General features: G+C 33.1%; 1 protein-coding gene across 3 annotated transcripts in view; it reads right to left on the reverse strand.

Moving 5' to 3' along the window:
* LOC139496206 (parathyroid hormone/parathyroid hormone-related peptide receptor-like) overlaps positions 1 to 19,279 on the reverse strand; it is an 80,729-nt gene that overhangs the window by 58,874 nt on the left and 2,576 nt on the right. Inside the window, exon 1 of one of the 3 annotated variants that reach the window (XM_071284679.1) lies at positions 14,676 to 14,798. The exons of the other annotated variants lie outside the window; for them this stretch is intronic. The gene's annotated coding sequence lies outside the window, so the exon portion shown is untranslated. Of the gene's footprint in view, positions 1 to 14,675; positions 14,799 to 19,279 lie in introns of those variants that run through there. 3 annotated transcript variants of the gene reach the window in all.

Genomic DNA, 19,279 nt, shown 5'->3' on the forward strand with positions numbered 1-19,279 from the left:
CCTGAGTAACCTGAACATGCACAGTAGTACAATGGTTTCCTGAGGTAACCTGACCATACACAGTAGTACAATGATTCCCTGAGGCAACTTATTATGCACAGTAGTACAATGGTTCCCTGAGGTAACCTGACCAGGCACAGTTGTAGAATGGTTCCCTGAGGTAACCTGACCATGCACAGTAGTACAATGGTTCCCTAAAGTAACCTGACCATAGCAATAGTACAATGGTTCCCTGGGGAAACCTGACCATGCACAGTAGTACAAAGGTTCCCTGAGGTAACATGACAATGCACAGTAGTACAATGATTCCCTGAGGGAACCTGACCATACACAGAAGTACAGTGGTTCCCTGAGGTAACCTGACCATGCACAGTAGTGCAATGGTTCCCTCGGTAACATGACCATGCACAGTAGTACAATGGATCCCTGAGGTAACCAGACCATGCACAGTAGAACAATGGTTCCTTGAAGTAACCCGATCATCATGCACAGTAGTACCATGGTTCCCTGAGGTAACCTTACCATGCACAGTAGTACAGTGGTTCCCTGAGGTAACCTGGTCATGTATAGCAATTTACATATGACCTGAGGTAACCTTGTCATGTACAGTAATTTACAGATGACCTGAGGTAACCTGGTCATGTACAGTAATTTACAGATGACCTGAGGTAGCCTGTCCGTGAAAAAAAGAACATAGATGTTATCTGGACGGACTAAGCTGACGAAGGGAGTTATGAACATTCAATTGTGGTCACCTGAGGTTTGTAGAAAATTAGCGTTTTGCAAAGTTTCTCTGTGGTAACATGCAGCTGGTACAATGACCATGAAGTTGTGACATTAGGTAACCTCACCATATTCTAACATACAGGGGTATTCTGAGGTTACATATTTATATACAGTAGTTAAGAAATGACATTAGTTAACATGTGCACTTGACCATGTATAGAAATGCAGAAGTGCGCTGAGGAAAACTAAAAAAATAGTGTTTTGTAAAGTTTATACAAAATGTGGTACCGTATAGCGGGTTATTTTCGCGGGGTGTAAATTTTCGCGGATAGAACAAAATCGCCAAAATAAATTCCGCCAATTTAAAAATGTACATGCAAAGGTAATGCTAAAAATGTTGAATCCGCCAAAATAATAACCGCCAAAATTTTTCGTATACCCTTTTCAATGAAAATCGCGAAATTTTACACCCGCGAAAATAACCCGCTATACGGTAATACGAGTATGTGCAGTAATACAGAGTAACCTCACCATGTACAGCAATACAGAGGTAATATTAGGTAACCTCACAATGTTCAATCATACAGAGGTGACCTGAGGTAGCCTCACCATGTGAGCAATCATAGATATGATCTGAGATACAGGAAATACACAGTAATTTAGAGATGAACTAAGGTTATCTGACCATGTACAAAAGTCCACTGGAGATGTGAGGTTTTTCCTTGAAAATATCCAACATCTCTCAAATAAGATTGATTAAGACAATTAACATTCTAAAAAAGCAGTTATATACTGTATAACCTGTGCTTGTAACTACGTTACTTTCAAAGTAATGTCAAATGAAAAAAACAAATAGATTACTGTTCGTATTGCAATGTTTCTCTTTTTTAATAATGGTGAATAAAATCATTTCAGTATGTACTGGCTGGTCATCATCGCGTATGATACGATGATACGATGAGCACGTGTAGCCATAGACTGAGAGTTGTAGATTTGTAGTGTAAATATATAGATGCCGTTTATAGAATACAAAATTAGATCAGAAACATAGTTATTAAAATAGAGAAAGGAAATGGTGATTATGTCAAAGCGACAACCACCCGACCATAGAGCAGACAACAGTCGAAGGCAACCAATGGGTCTCCAATGTAGCGAGAATTCCCGCAGCTGTAGGTGTCCTTCAGCTGGCCCCTAAAAATATGCATAATAGTTCAGTGATAATGGACGTCATACTAAACTCCGAATTATACACAAGAAACTAAAATTTAAAATCGTACAAGCCTAACAAGGCCAGAGGCTCCTGACTTGGGACATGCGCAAAATTGCGGCGGGGTTAAACATGTTTATGAGATCTCAACCCTCTCCTTATACATCTAGCCAGTGTAGAAAAGTAAAAGCATAACAATACGCACATTATAATTCAGTTCAAGAGAAGTCCGAGTCTGATGTCAAAAGATGTAACAAAAGAAAATAAATAAAATGACAATAGTACATAAATAACAACAGACTACTAGCAGTTAACTTACATGCCAGCTCCAGACCTCAAATAAACTGATTGAAAGATTATGTGTTCATCATATGAATATCAGGCACAATCCCTCCCGTTAGGGGTTTAGTATCATACTATCATAAAATATATGAGAAGAACATAACACGTGTCATGCCAACAACTGTTTTTTTTAGAAATAGATGTGTTTAGTTCCGATTCAAAGACTCTATCAGTAAATCAATATTAAAGCCAAAATATGCAATCTTTAATGACCTGACAACAGTATCGTAACTATATCCCTTTTTAATAAGTCTATTTAAAGGTTTTGTTAGTTTCTGAGGAGAATATTGACATTTTTGTTCTTTATATAGAATATTTCCGTAAAAAATTGGATGTGAAATACCTGAACGTATAAGATGTCTGCATGTTGAGTTAAATTTACGAATTATTTCCTTATACCGATGATAAAATTTAGTAAATGTTTTGACCGGTTTGTGATATCGAAAACCCTGGTGTAATAATTTTTTAGTAATACATAAATTTCTCTCGCTAAAATCTAATACGTTGTTACATACACGAGAGAATCGTACAAGTTGAGATATATAAACACCATAAGATGATGACAAGGGAACGTCACCATCTTCAAATGAATAATTAACAATAGGAAATGAAAAAACATCTCTCTTATCAACAATTTTTGTATTAATCTTCCCGTTTATGATATAGATATCAAGATCGAGGAAAGGGCAGTGGTCATTGTTATCATTAGCTTTAATTAAAGTAAGTTCTACAGGATAAATTTCTTTATTATACATACGGAAGTCGTTATTATTGAGAGCCAATATATCATCCAAATATCTAAAAGTATTGTTAAATTTTTGTATCAAATATTGTTTTGATGGGTCTTTGCTAATTTAAGTCATAAATTGTAACTCATAACAATACAAAAACAGGTCCGCAATAATTGGTTCACAGTTAGTCCCCATTGGAATTCCAATAACTTGACGATATACGGAATCTCTAAAGCGAACAAAAATGTTATCAAATAAAAATTCAAGAGCATAAATAGTATCAAAGCATGTCCAATTGACATAGTTCTTTTGTTTATTGCTACTAAAAAATGATCGCAAAGAGTTTGAACATATGTACTCGCATTCCGACTTTTTAAATGCCCAGTTAATTAGGGATGTGAATTTTTTCTTAAAAAGAATATGAGGCAAAGTGGTATATAGAGTAGAAAAATCTAAACTTTGAACAGATTTAAAATCACCATTATATGCATGCAATTTTTTGACACTCCAAAAGTAATTAATTCCACTATTTTCAAGGGCCTTATTTGAACAATTTATTATCAGGTTTTTTATTGTACCAAGTGTACTAGTAAGTAAAACAGACAATTTAGTAGTTGAACAATGGACAGTGGCGGGTCCAGGGGTGTTCTGAGTATAGGCACCTTTTTTTTTTAGATCAATGCATTTGAATGGAAACATATAGTTGGAACCCCCTCCTTGTGTCCTGAATTGGGAACCCCCCCCCCCTTTTTTAAATGGATGGATCCGCCACTGCCCCTCATGCAGTCGGACAAGATGGACTGATTTTCAATAACCTATCTATTAAATGTTATCATTTTCTACTTATATATGTTACTTTAAAAGAAGTAACCAAAATCAATATATCCGTAATCTGTCCATATGTTAGTGCCATATATTATTAAACTACTAGTATTTTAAAGCCAATCGAGTAAAATACGGATCTATAAATGTATGCTTTGCTTAATATACTTTGATATAATTGATAGAATACTTTTCACATATCGATTGTTTGTACAACTTTTATGAGAAAAAAAAACGTATGTGCCTGCCCCAAGTCAGGAGCCTGTAATTCAGTGGTTGTCGTTTCTTTACTATTTGTTTTTGTTCATTTGTTTTATATAATTAAGGCCGTTAGTTTTCTCGTTTCAATTGGATTTCATTGTTATTTCTGAACCTTTTATAGATGACAATGCGATATGGACTTTGCTCATTGTTGAAGGCCGTACGTTGACCTACAGTTGTTAATTTCTGTGTCCTTTTGTGGACAGTTGTCTCATTGGGATTTATACCACAGCTTCTTTTTTATATGTATCATTATTGAACGCATATATATCGTCATCTAGGTTCTTCTATTTTAATTGTATATATATATATTTATATCTACTACCCCTTTCGAATAAACAAAGAATGGTACACAAAGAAGCTTTAAATAAAATACATTTCAAACAAAGATAAGAAAAAACCAACGAAAGTGTTAATTATTTAACAATTTTGTATTAGTGTTAATGCTAATCTTACAGTGCAAGATGCATACACTTAAATTCAAATAATGCCGTGACAGTTTATATTTTTTGTAACAGCTCAGTGGCGGGTCCAGGGGTGTCCTGGGGATAGGAATCCATTTTTTTGGAGATCAATGCATTTGAATGGGAACATATAGTTGGAACCCCCTCCTTGTGTCCTGGATTGGGGACTCCCCCTTTAAAAAAAAAAGGAATGAATCCGCCACTGCCCCTCATGTAGTCGAACAAGATGGACTGATTTTAATAACCTATCTATTAAATGTTATCATTTTCTACTTATGTTACTTTAAAAGAAGTAACCAAAATCAATATATGCGTAATCTGTCCATATGTAAGTGTCATATATTACCAAACACAATGATAGTCAAAGTTTCAACAGGACATTTACGAAACTTACGCAGCAATCATTTCATTTTCAGGGGGGGGGGGGGGGGGGGGGGGCTATGGTTTTTTTTTAAAAGTTTGCTTCTAATTGTTATGCCACTATATGTAATGCTGAAATTGAAATGAAAGAAAAAAATGTTTTCGACCTTTCTCCAAAAAATATTGTCTTTCGCCGAAGGAAAAAAATCCATAATTGTATATACATTTATTTACATAAATCTCTATGAAACCAGTTTTTGACAACTATTATTATAAAAGTTAAAATCGCAATTCAAAAAGTGTTTTCTTTTTAATTATTTTAAGTCATTTACGTTTCACTAAATAAATATATGTTCACGTTGCAATGATCACAAATAAACCAAATATTTGAATTTTTTTCGTGAATTATTTGTCGTATCTTATTGTAAAAAATTGTATGTGTTCCTGTTTTCTCCTATTTTTCGCACATATACTGTCAGTCGAAATAGAAAGTACAATGATGTATTTTTAGTTTATTCTATTTTTAGATCATGTTATTACTACGCAAATGGGCACTATTGCCACGATTACCTGAGGGCACTGATTACCTCAGGGCATACAGCAGCGGACCTAACTGCCATCTGCACTTCATCCGGAGGTCAAAATCAGGCAAACGACTAGAACAAAAGCTTTATGAAATGTAGGTCTCTGTTATCTCTGCTAAACATTGTCATTTGTAACAAAAGAAGCCTTCAAGGAACAAAATAAATAAAAACGTTAATCTGTGGATAATGTTGAAAGATAATCCGGACTATATTACTGATGCAATGTTTCTTAGGGCAAGCAATTATATGCGGGATATACCATGTAGATACACCTTTCAATGTAAATGGCAGTCTTTGAAGCGACAAACGTTACTCGTGCGAAGGTAAATCAACTCAAAAATATATTTAATTTACAAGTTCTCGAAAATGCTTGTCATTCTCAGCATTACTCTCGAAATGATTTCCAATACTAATTATCAAAGCAAAAGATGTACCGTTTAGCTTGTTAACGTTCCTTGGTGAGTTAAAAAGTGCATTACATTTATAATTCAAAACACGTTAAAACCATGAGACATGCACCTCATCTCCGGCAATTATCGAATGACACTTTAAGGATATTTTACTTCGAGCACTAAGTCTTCTAGTTGTTTCCTCGTCAAGACATTTACCTCATTTAGTAAGCATGCTTTCACATAATAATCTTCATTAAAAAAATAACTAATCACTGAGTTAAAATAACATCAATAAATATCAAAACACATCAAAACAAACCAATAGTATGACATTTCGATATGGAATTCACATTTGCTGTCTTTAAGAAAACAATAAACAAGTTTTAGGGGGAAATGAAATAATTAAACTTGACATTAGGCCTCATCTTCAATTATTTCTTGTTTATCTTATTAATCTTTTTTTAGTCAATTACACACATTGTTGAATTTCCTATAAAAATGAAAATGAAAATATGAAGATCATCCACTTGGAATTACAAATAGAAATGATATAAAAAAAAAAAACAGAAAAAAAAGATATAATAGGACAACACTTCACAAAAGACAAAATGATATAGAAATTAATAACTATATGTCACCGTATGTCTTTCAACAATGAGCAAAGCCCCATACCGTATATATATAGTCACCAATAAAAGAACCCGAAATGACAAATGTAAAACAATTCAAACTAGTAAACTGACGCGGGGGTCCAACTCTCCCCAAATCTGGGACAGTGGTTTGAGTTTTTCTTATAAAAAAATTGATATAATTTACAAAAGCATCCATAAAACTAATATCATACAGCCAGAATCAAGTTCGAGAGCTGTGTGTGACTTTATAAACAGTATTTCATGAAAAATGTTTAGTGGATACCTTTGGCCTTTGTTAATGGTGTATGAATTTTAATTTTAGTTTCTTGTGTATATTTTGGAATTTAGTATGATGTCAATTATCACTAAAATAGTATACATTTTTGTTTAGGGGCCAGCTGAAGCACGCCTCCGGGTGCGGGATTTTTCTCGCCGCCTGGAAGACACATTGGTGGCCTTAGGCTTTTGTCTTCTCTTTGGTCGGGTTGTTGTAGCTTTGACACATTCCCCTTTTTCATTTTCAATTTTATTACAAAGATTTAACAATGTTAAATATGTATACATTTTTGAATTTTGAGTTTAAAAAGGGTAACATGTATAATAATAAATGAATTATCAGAGTGTTAGAGTATATACTAAAATGAAACAGTAACTTAACGACAGACACAGATACACATGTATGTGTTAAACTTGTTTTGAAGAATTTTACCCCCCCCCCCTCTTTTAATATCGGTCAGTGAATTATGAAAGCTTACAACATTTAATATAATCTGTACAGAAAAGGAACTTAAGTGTAAAATATCGGTAGAATTCATAAAAACCATAAAAAATAATAACTAATGAAATCATACCTTATAAAAATACATTTAGTAATTGGATTTTGGTTCCTTGTTGGTATACATGTATTGACATTCAAGAACATATAAAGCTATTTTTTTAGATTATAGGGAATGCTACAAAAAGTGAGATTATAATTTCAGCACATTGTCTGCATCACTATCCAAACTGGTAGCCTTGAATGTAACATATACTTATTAATATAAAAAAAGAAGATGTGGTATGATTGCCAATGAGACAACTGTCAACAAGAGACCAAAAGACCAAAATGACTTGATTTTAAACATATTTTATTCATTAAGATATGAAAAGGATTGAGCAACAGGCACAGCCTATAAAAGCTCTCTCCATATTACATGTACAAGGTATAATTCAATCACAACAACTGTATTTAAAATAATGCAATATAGTGGAACATGCATGCTACTTGTGAGCACACACGAGCAAATATATGTTAACAGTGTTACTTACTAAATGCAAAATATATTTAAATATATAGGCAATTAATCATCAGTTATTTAAAGTACCTTGAAACATGCAAATATCCTTTATAAGTCATTAGAAATATATATATGGCTTGAAAGAGACACTAAGCTTGCTTAGTGGAATAAATGAATTAATGTTGGAGTGTAGAAAAAAAATAAAAATTAAAAATAGATGAAACAAAAATTAAAGTAAGTTTCAAACAAAACGTTGAGTGTCACTGATATATTTCTGAACAGATTTAAAAATAGCAATATTCATATCATATGAAAATAATCTGTTTCCAAAAAGTAGTAATTCAATATTTATGTCAACATTATCAACAATGGAGTAAATGGAATCAAGAAGGATCTGTCTTACATCATTATACTTAGGGCAAATAAAAAAGAAATGTTGGTTATCCTCAACAGGATGGTTACAGTTTGTGCAAAAAGTGTTCTCGGATAAGAACTGATTAAACAAATGAAATTTAAGGTTGCTAGCATTATTTCTGAGTTGACAATGACTTATATTTAGTTTCCTTATCCCATAGTTGAAAGGTTTAAATATATCATCAGTCCTATAAAACTTATCTAGTCCACTTCTAAATATACCCAAACTTGGTGATTTTTGTAAACTCAAAGGAAGACTATTCCAAAGTCTTATAGTGGAAGGAATGAAACTATTAAGATAAGAGCTAGTTCTAGAAAGAGGCGGGTGAAAAGTGTTATTTTCATTCCTCAAAGTATAAGGGGTTTGTCTGGGAAGATATGGCTGAACTAACTCATATAAGTATGCAGGTGTCATCCCATTTAATATTTTGTAGAATAGTATAAGCTTATGTTTATTACGTCTATTCTCCAGAGTTTCTAAACCTAATTCAATATAAAGTTTTTGTCTGGAGGAATTTCGTCGTAATCCTGTAATAATTCTAGCAGCTTCTATCTGAATATTTTCAAGAAGCTCAGTCTCATGCTGGGAGCAATTGCCCCAAATAACATCACCATATTCTAATATAGGTCTAATAAAAGCATAATAAATACGTATAAGTGAACTCCTATCTAATAAGTGTTTAACTTGACGAAGCACAGAAAGACGAGGGCATGCTTTTTTATAAATAATATCAATATGCGTGTGCCATGAAGCTGATGACTGAAATGTTATCCCAAGATGACAGTGAATATCTATTTTCTCAACCTCTTCACCATTTATCCCAAAAAATACAGGTGGATGCTCCCTTTCCCTTCTAGTAAATACAATATTTTTAGTTTTCTTAGAATTAAATTGAACAGCCCATGATTTTGCCCAATTTGAGATAACATCCAAGTCATCAGTCAAAGAAGCAGCCGCTACAGCATGATCATCATCTACTATGACAAATAAAGAGGTGTCATCTGCAAAAAGTCTAATATCATTAGCAATGTCATTTACTATATCATTTATATAAATAAGAAACAGAAAGGGTCCCAAAACTGATCCCTGGGGGGACACCTGCATGTATACTTCTTAGAGTTGACGAAAAGCCTTCTGAAACTACCTTTTGTTGACGATCCGAAAGATAACTTTCTATCCAAGATAAGAGCTGGTCATTTAAGCCAGATTGTTTAAGTTTAAATAAAAGTCCTTTATGCCAAACTTTATCGAAAGCTCTAGATACATCACAAAATACAAACCTTACATCCCTACCACTATCCATATTACTAATAATTTTATGATATATTTCAATTAACTGATTAACAGTAGAATCACCTGGTTGGAATCCAGATTGAAACTTTGACAAAAGGTTATTACTCCTCATATAATTATACAAATGTTTAAATAAAACATTTTCCATAATCTTACAAACAATACTAGTAACAGATATTGGACGATAGTTTAGAGCTGAATGTGGGCTACCTTTCCCTTTAAAAATAGGATTAACATGTGCAATTTTCCATAACAGTGGAACCTGTTTAACTGATAGAGACATATTAAATAACTTAGTTAATGGTTTAGAAATAAAGCTAGCAACCTCTTTTAAAATTCTAGGACTGATACTATCAGGTCCAGCTGGTTTATTAACATTCAAAATTTTTAACTGGTCTAAAATTTCTTTCTCAGTGATGACAAATTTGTTTAAATGACATGGAGGAGGCTCATTATTATCAGGAATTTCTGGTTCTATATCAATATTAGCTATATCAGCAAAATGATTGTTCAGGATCTCTGATTTGTCCAATGGATGAATAAAAATTTGGCCATCATGTTCCAAAAAAGGGGGGGAATCTCTGTTTTTAGTAAAATTTGAAACAGACTTGGCAATGCGCCACCATTTACCAGGAGGAATATTTTTGTCAATAAGTTGTGATGTCAGTTTGCACTTATAATCATCCTTTGCCTTTCTAACTAAACTGATAATTTCATTACGAATTTCTCTAAATTTTTTCCAGTGATCTGGATTATTTGAAGTTTTCGTTCGCTTTGTGGTGAATTCTATTACGATGTCTTATCTTGTTTCTAATCAAGTTGTTCATAAATGGTTTATCATTTGGTCTAACTGTAATAGTTTTAGTAGGTATGTATCTATTGACAGTACTTTCGAATGTTTTGACAAAGTTCATATAAACATCATTTATATTATTTGAATTAAAAACAACATCATCCCAGTCAGTATCATTCAACTGGTTTTTAAGACCTTCATAATCTGCACGCTTAAAATCTCGAATTTGTCTTTTAAACGAGTGTTGTTTAAAAGTTTTAAATGAAATTTCGACTGAAACAGGAGAATGAGAACTGCATATCGGTGTAAGTACAGTCACTGATTTAATTAAGTTTTTGCGATTAGTCACACATAAATCAATACAAGTTCCAGTTTGGGTTGTAAAGTTGGTAGACTCCCAAACAACATTTTCCAAGTTTAACCGGTTAAGTAACTTTTTAAAAGAGTTACTTGAGTTTGACATCATATCACAATTGAAATCACCACAAAGGAAAATTGGCAAATTACAATCAAGTGCTTTATCTACTGACTCACTAAATAAGTCCCATAAATTAGAATTTGAGTTAGGAGGACGGTATAAAACACCAACTAAAAATTTTTCATTACTACAATTCCTCACTTCAACCCAAAGTAATTCAAGATTACTTACAGATATGTCATTCCGTATAATAAAATGTAAGCTATTTTTTATATAAATGGTCACACCTCCACCATGTCTATTTCTATCTAACCTAATAGGTTTATGAAACCCATTTAATTTAATTTGGTCATCAGTAATTGACTTGTCAAGATGAGATTCTGATATACAAATAATGTCATAATCGTGTAGTTCATTGTTAATGAGATCTAACTTAGGAAGTAAACTACACACATTATTGTGCACTATTTTCAAATTCTTTTTGTTACTCTGATCTGGACCTGGATTTTGCTCAATTCCAGCAACCAGTAATAAAAACTGTATTATACTACTGAGGACAAAAACATTTTTTATGAATATAGGGAGGATTATGTTATGAATAATAGTATAGTTTACAAATTTACAGTCAAAACTATCAAAACTTATAATGAATATATAGTGAAACTTAAGCACATGATGTACACTTTGGACAGATCCTTGAAACCGAAAGCTGACGTATACATTAATTAACAGGACACTCAAACATAGACGAGATAAAGTACAAAACAAAACATACATGTACAGAACATATATACAAAAGGGAAACATTAATAAATAACAGATGTTGATGATATCAGATATCACTTATCTTGTGATACTGTAATACTATTGAAAAAATGAGCAAGGTCTGTGATCATGCAATAATCTGTGAATTTAAATTACAAAGATGTATGGCAGTAATTATAATGTGAAATGTAGAAAACAAAACAAAGGCAAAATAAATAAGCAAAAGTAGGATAACACTTGGCCTGAATGACACAGAAATTATCAACTATAGGTCACCGTACTGCCTTCAATAATGAGCAAAGCCCATACCGCATAGTCAGATATAAAAGACCCCAAAAAGACAAATATAAAAACAATTCCAACAAGAAAACTTACGGCGTAATTTATGTACAAAAAATGAACAAAAAGCAATTATGTATAAAGCAACAAACTACAACCACTGAATTAGAGACTCCTGACTTTGGACAGGCACATTTATACAAAACGTGGCGGGGTTAAGCATGTTAGCGGGATCTCGACCCTCTCCCCGACCGGGACCGTGAATTTAGCTTTGTTATTGAAAATTTGGATATAATTTACATAAGTGTATCCAACAAATCAATATCATTCAACCAGAATAAAGTTTTTGAGCTATGTGTGACTTTATAAAGAGTAATTCATGAAAAATATTTAGTGCATGCATTACCAAGATTCAATATACCTAAATATACATTTTTTTTAATTTGTGTTTAAAAGGGATGCATATATAATTATATATGAATGATGGAAGCTTTAGAATAAAGTCAAATAAGACAGCAACCAAACGACAGACAAAGATATATGTTAAACTAGTTTTGAAGAATTTGAACCCTCTCCTTTTACTATCGACCAATGAATTATCAAAACATATAATTGTGAATATAATCTGTACAGAAAAGAAACAAAAGTGTAAATGTCGGTAGAATACCGGCATATAAACCATACAAAATAATAACTAAAATATCATACCGTATAAAAATACATTTTGTAATTTGATTTTGTTTCCTTGTTGGTATATTGACAAACCAGGACAAAGATATTTTAAATGATTATAGGGAACGTTACAAACGTAGAGATTGTAATTTCAGCATATTGTCTGATCACTATCTAAACTGATAGTCTTGAATGTAACATATAATTATTAAATATGTTTCATAGAAATAAGTCGTCCTGTTACCTAGCTAAAATGTTAAATAATGGTGTTGGATGAAAATGCTGAGCATTGATTTATCTACTAAGTATATATAGATACAAAAACACAATTGTACGATTTTATAAATACGAGTAATCTTTAATACAGGCGCCACACTGTCCAGATTGACACCAGATGGTCATGCGAATATGAAACTTCGAATTTGTGCAAAGATGACCACGAACTTGTTCAGCAGTCCAGACAAGTACGGTGCCTAAAGACGGTCACTCGATGACACATAAACATACACGAAGGACAAAATAAATACGGCATCGACACGAAAATGAACCTTCGCATGGTCTTTCGACAACTTTTTCGACATGTCAACAATTTTGCCACCGCTAATGATGTTGCTGTCGGAGACAAGGAAACTGGTCAACGTAAAAGAGGGACGAAAGATACCATAGGGACAGTCAAACTCGTGGATTGTAAATTAACTGACAACGCCATGGCTGTTGATAAAAAACTAAAGACTAAGCAACAGAAACCCCACCAAAAACTGGGGGTGGTCTGAGGTGCTCTGGAAGGGTTTAGCAGATCCTGCTCCACCTGTACCTGCAGCCATACGATTGCCCTATGATGCCCCTTCGAATGGACCAATGTTTAACGATCAGATCCGAATTTAAACATTTCCTTTACCATGTGTCCATTTAGTGTCAATGTCGCGACAGAAGGCCACATGCATTAGGGTCTGTATGAGGTCCGTTCCAACACAGTTTCTGTTACTGCTGAATATGGTAACCTCATTTTCCAGTGACAGTCAAAAATTTCACATCTCTGATGGCCTATATTACAGAATCTTCCTAATGTATCTATTGGTAATATTTTCTCGGTCTGAATATGCGTGAAATATTTGCCATGTTAAGCAATCAATCAATCTTATCAAGATCAATGAAATATACATTACTAGCGTCTCACAAATCTACATGTATGTATGGCACGTTTATTTATTTATCTTCAATTGAGATTTGAAACAGGGATTGAACAGGGATTGTGTCAAATTGTGTCAAATTGACAACAACCCGACCAAAACATGTTTATACAATCATAAATTGAACTGGTAATTTTGTGCTAAATATTTTTTGACATCATATGAATGATTAAAAAAAAGCATTGGTGAAAGGCAATACTACAAATGCATTACAGATTTAAAGAGTTATCTCCCTTAACTAAGGACCACTTCCGCAAACTCTTTTACGTGACGGTGATTTATAAAAGTAAACGTAGCCACTGTTTCGATGTTTGGGACTTATTTTGTCCGTAATGCATAGATATTACAACTTACATAAACTTTATATTAAATACTAATGTACGGAAGAATATTAGCGCCACACACTTGACTTTTTTTTTAATATTTCTTCCTATAACACAAACCTTTGCGAAATAACGCAAACCTTTGCGTTGAAACGCAAACATTTGCGAAATAACGCAAACATTTGTTTTATCTTATTTCTTATTTAAGATTCAAAGAAAACAGCAGTTATTAATGGAGGAGGCTGTATATATTAAAGATTATCACCTTTGTAGTCATTGCAAAGTAAAGTGCTTGAATAATTAGAACATATCATTGACTAATAATGAGCAGAATATTATATGAAGATGTGGTATGAGTGCCAATTAGAAAACTCTCCATCTAAGACAATATTCGTAAAAAGTAAACCATCATAGGCCAAAATTCGGTCTTCAACACGGAGCATTGGCTCACACCGAACAGCAACCTATAAAGGCCCCCCGAAACGATATCCATGTTATAACTAGTATATATATTACAAAGAAAATTGAGTCAATTGAGGTTATACCGAAGAAAAAAAATCAACCCTTCTAATATAGCTATACCCGAATATAAATAAATATACGTCCAAAGTAAGCTCTCGTTTGAGAACTGTGTAAATCTAATAAAGGAAGAAATATTAAAAACAGTTGTGTGGCGCTTATACGCTTCCGTACTAATGTGTATATATTTAGTTATTTTTGTTTACTTACAATGTACATGTAGCTAAGTCCATATAATTGTAGTGTTTGTCAACAAATAACAGATAAAATATTTATCACTGTATATATTCATGTGCACATCAACATGTTAAAACTAACTGATCATTTAGGAATTGATAAACATTTTTTAAACTTGATATAGTATGCAATGGTTCTTAACAATACTTAACCTGTCTCTTGAACTTTATCAAGTTAATATTCAATTAAGATAAAAAATATTTTACAGACGACTTAAATTACTATTCAAACGCAAGGTCAACTATTAGAATCAATAATTCTGAATAAACCTCTCGGTCAATTAGTAAACTTTTGCAATCTTCAGAATCATCTTGTAGGTGTGCATCCACAATTGTTTTTAAAAGTGTCAGCGAGCGTCTAGCACAAATTTATAGATGACAAATCGAACTGAAAAAGAGTGACCCGAATGCCTTCTGTTTAAAAGACTGGGGATAATTACCGAGTGCATGATCACTCGAAGTGATAACCCCATTGATCTTAATTGTTCAATTTTCTTTCAATTAACTATAAATTACAGCTACGTATATAGTCCTCTGACAAATACGTGACGAAGCGCATATATAAAAACAATAGATTATTCTTTATCAGCGTTAAACCATTGAAAATCGTCTAACGTAGCGAAATAAACACGATTCACACGTGAAGGATATGATGGATTTTTGCTATAATATACACATGGAAAAAAGTATTGCAACACCTTGATTTGTTAAAACATGAAAAATCAGCCTCTTTTTTTGGATGAAATATCATAAAATATGTGTATAATATTATTGAAACATAGTTTATGATAACATTGGCATTGAAACGAACAAAAAATGTTTGAAAAAAAAATGATTTATATAACCACAATTTTAATAACAAAATGAACTGTTTTTTGTACAAAAAAAATGCATTTTACAACTTTTACTGTAGTCGAACTTTTCAATATCAGACATTTCAAAATTAATCTTCAGATGACTGTTCACATCATGGTTGATCGTTATATGCCAAAAAAATTAGTACTTTGTGCGAAGCCTCCATTCAAACGGATAACCGCATCTTAACGTCTTCTGATTCCTGCCATCAATCGACTAATTTGTTGCTAAGGTAGCAGCAACCATTTCTGATGAAGGGCATTGTTTATTTCATGATGTGTTTGAACTGGGGTATCCTTTCGCGCACTTTCCGCCCAATAGTGTCCCATATATGCTCGATATGGTTCAAAGTCAGGCTACGATCGGGCCAAGGAAGATGAACCAAATTCCATTTGAACATTAGATCTTCCTCCACGATGCTAATTTCCAACTTTGGCGATCTCTGCACTACATTAGATACGGAAAACTGTGTGTCTGTTCGTTAGCAGAGGTCTCCGAAATGGTCTTATCGCACGATAACCAGTAGCGATGAGTTCATCTCGAACAGTTCTTGTTAAAAGGCTCATGTATGGCCACCACTCTCTTTTTAGGATTGTCTTGTATGCAATGGGTTTCCTTCTGACCAACCTTCATTATGCTTGATTTTCTCTAGCAAATGGTATAGGGGGTCTTCATTATCTCGGAAGGTCTTTAACAGCGTTTATTGCCTGATTTTTATTCTCAAAACGACATATAGTGGAATGGTGATGACCAACAATACGTGCAGTTGTTACAGCGACATCCCTGCTTCTCTTATGCTGATAATCTGCCATCTTGCTGCAGTTAAGAGTTGTCAGGGACCCATTACAAGGTGTCAAGCACATAACATTAAAAACTTGGTTATTTAAAGTGTTGAAAACAATGAGGGTAAAAACATCTGTTTTGCTGTTCACGGGTACAGTAGCTGCATGTGCAGATAAAAACTTATCGAGTCGATATTTATTGATTAAACTCAGGTGATACTTAAATAATGTTTAACTAGTTCTATTTTACCAAATTATATCACAAAAAAATAAAGAGTGTTTTTTTAATTTCAATTTCAATTTGGTGTTGCAATACTTTTTTCCATGTGTATAGATAAATAATTTGTCCCTCCCCCAATTTTTTTTTTTAAATACAATAAACAAAAAAAAACACACACACTTTACGGGGAGCTGTTTCTAAAACATATGTCGTGCGGAGTGGTTTCCAAAATATGTTGTTTTTTTTTTAATTATAAAACTCGTTTCCTTTGCACTGGTTTCTAGAAGCTTAGTGCGAAATAAATAGATAGTGTAAACGTTTCAATTTACAAACTTTAACTGTAAATATAAAAAAAGAGGATGTGGTACGATTGCCAATAAGACAACTCTCCACGAGAAACCAAATGACACAGAAGTTATAGCAACTGTAGGTCATCGTACGGCCTTCAACAATGAGCAAAGCCAATACCTCATAGTCAGCTATAAAAGGCCCCGAAATGAAAATTTAAAACAATTCAAACGAGAAAACAAACGGCCTAATTTATGACTTGTTTCTGTAATTGATTATCAGCGTTGTTATTGAATTTGGTAAGGCCAATGGGTAAATCAAATGTTGACTATCATGATGGTACAACACTGACGAACTATGATCAATGGTGTTCTTTTGTTTAGGCATGATTGATGGAAACTGTGTGATGGATTATGTAAGTAGATAAAGTAAAGTCTTTTGGTTATACTATACTTAAACAATTATGAATAAAGTTTAGACCTTAGAGGAAAATTGATTATTTACAAATATATGCTTAGGCCTTTTGTTGTTTCTTTGCACTGAATCGGTACGCCGGTTTATTCTCCGAAACAGTGGTAGCATGGTCTTCTACGAAAAGCTAACTTATGTAAGATAAGCGTAGCGACATCGCCTCCGTTCAGATTTTGACGCTTGCTTTTGTTTTAATTCAGCATAGTAATTACAACTTAGATTCTTATTACTCCGAAACAAGTTGTACAAATGTATTACTGAACACAACCTTTTATTGATCAGCATAACATCTTTTCTTAAAGATTTGCTAATAAGAACACGTATATCATTGACCTTTCGGGATATGAAAATTCGCAGTCAATAATTTGAACTGAATGCGAAATATTTTATTACATGTAAGCAAGAAGTGGAATTCCTCGTATAAATAAAAATGACAAAATGTATACAAATTTAAGCTAGAAAACTAATACCCTGATTTATATACGAAACAATAAAATAAAAAAACACAAAAAAAACCCAACATATACAACGAAACGATAACCACAGTATTACTGGCTTAACACACGAGTAAGGCACATACAGAATGTGGCTGGAATAAATTTTTAAAAAAAATAATCCAATTAGTGAAACTCATCTTTCTGGGATTCCTCAAAATGACAATAACATATTTATAAAGTGCATACGCTATCATAATGATATATACACAATATACAATTGTATATAGATATTAATGAAAAGTTTTGATATTTTAGCTGGCGCCCAACTCTCTACCTAACCTGACTTCAGACGACAGTGGTGTAACAGAACATGTAAACAACAAATTATATACGAATCAGTTACTAAAAAGGCGTAACTCGATACAGAGCACAACAAAAGATAAAAAGAACAGCATTTCTCAATACTGAGAGATAGTTTTTAAAGTCTATTACGACTAATGCAATAACTCATGTATCTAAGATCAGTACTATAATCCAACCTCCAATGGATTTTGTATAAAGACGTTATTATCAGTCAGAGAAAAACATGACCATGTGAATTCCAAAATATAGGCATCGGTAAATTTATGAAATATGACTTTAGCATTTGAATTTACCTTATATACATGCAGTTTTATCAAAATCAGATAGACCCTTCAAATATTTAGCCCCTCTTTTAACGGAAAATGTACAGTTTAAAAAAACGTGATTACTATCCCGAGGAAGCTCGGTGCATTTTTTTAAGACCAGGTGTCTTGTATATAATGACGGATAAAAAGTCAAACATATAAAGTGTCAAGTCCTTATTAATATCTTCGTTGAAGTATATGCATGTGTAAACTATGAAAAATATAATATAAAGCGGAGTTCGAAAAAAGTACTGTGTCATTTTGGTCTCTTGTGGACGGTTGTCTCATTGGCAATCATACCACATCTTCTTTTTTGTAAATTATATATACACTGCACCAGTAGAATTTTAAATAGTGCACTAGGACGTGCTAATTTTACAGATCGTTATAATAGCATCTGTGTGTGTGTGTGTGTGGTTGGGGGGGGGGGGGGGGTGTATTCTTATAATTTTAAGCTTTTTTTACTCTATTTCCTTTGTAGATTTTGCCAATTTTCTCCATATTTTATATTTTAGCACCAAATTATTATCTTATTTATTTTTGTTCCTCATTTTTCTGCAGTATTGCCCCATCCTATTTTCTATTCGATAACCCACATCTAGACCCATCAAACATAACGTTACTGTTAATAGTATACACAATTTTAAAAACTTTCATTCATTTTCTAAAGATATAAACTGTCATAACATAACCTAAATATCAGAATTAACCAAATTACAGTAGCTTATCACATCAATTAAACCCATGACACGCTAAGGCGTTCAGTTCACTGCCGCAAAACTACACCATTTATGTTTAAATCTACTTATTATAGATACCAGGATTAAAATTGTGTGCGCCATACGCACCAGTGGCGC

Source organism: Mytilus edulis, chromosome 11, assembly GCF_963676685.1.
Source record: "Mytilus edulis chromosome 11, xbMytEdul2.2, whole genome shotgun sequence".
NCBI classification, from domain to species: Eukaryota; Metazoa; Mollusca; class Bivalvia; order Mytilida; family Mytilidae; genus Mytilus; species Mytilus edulis.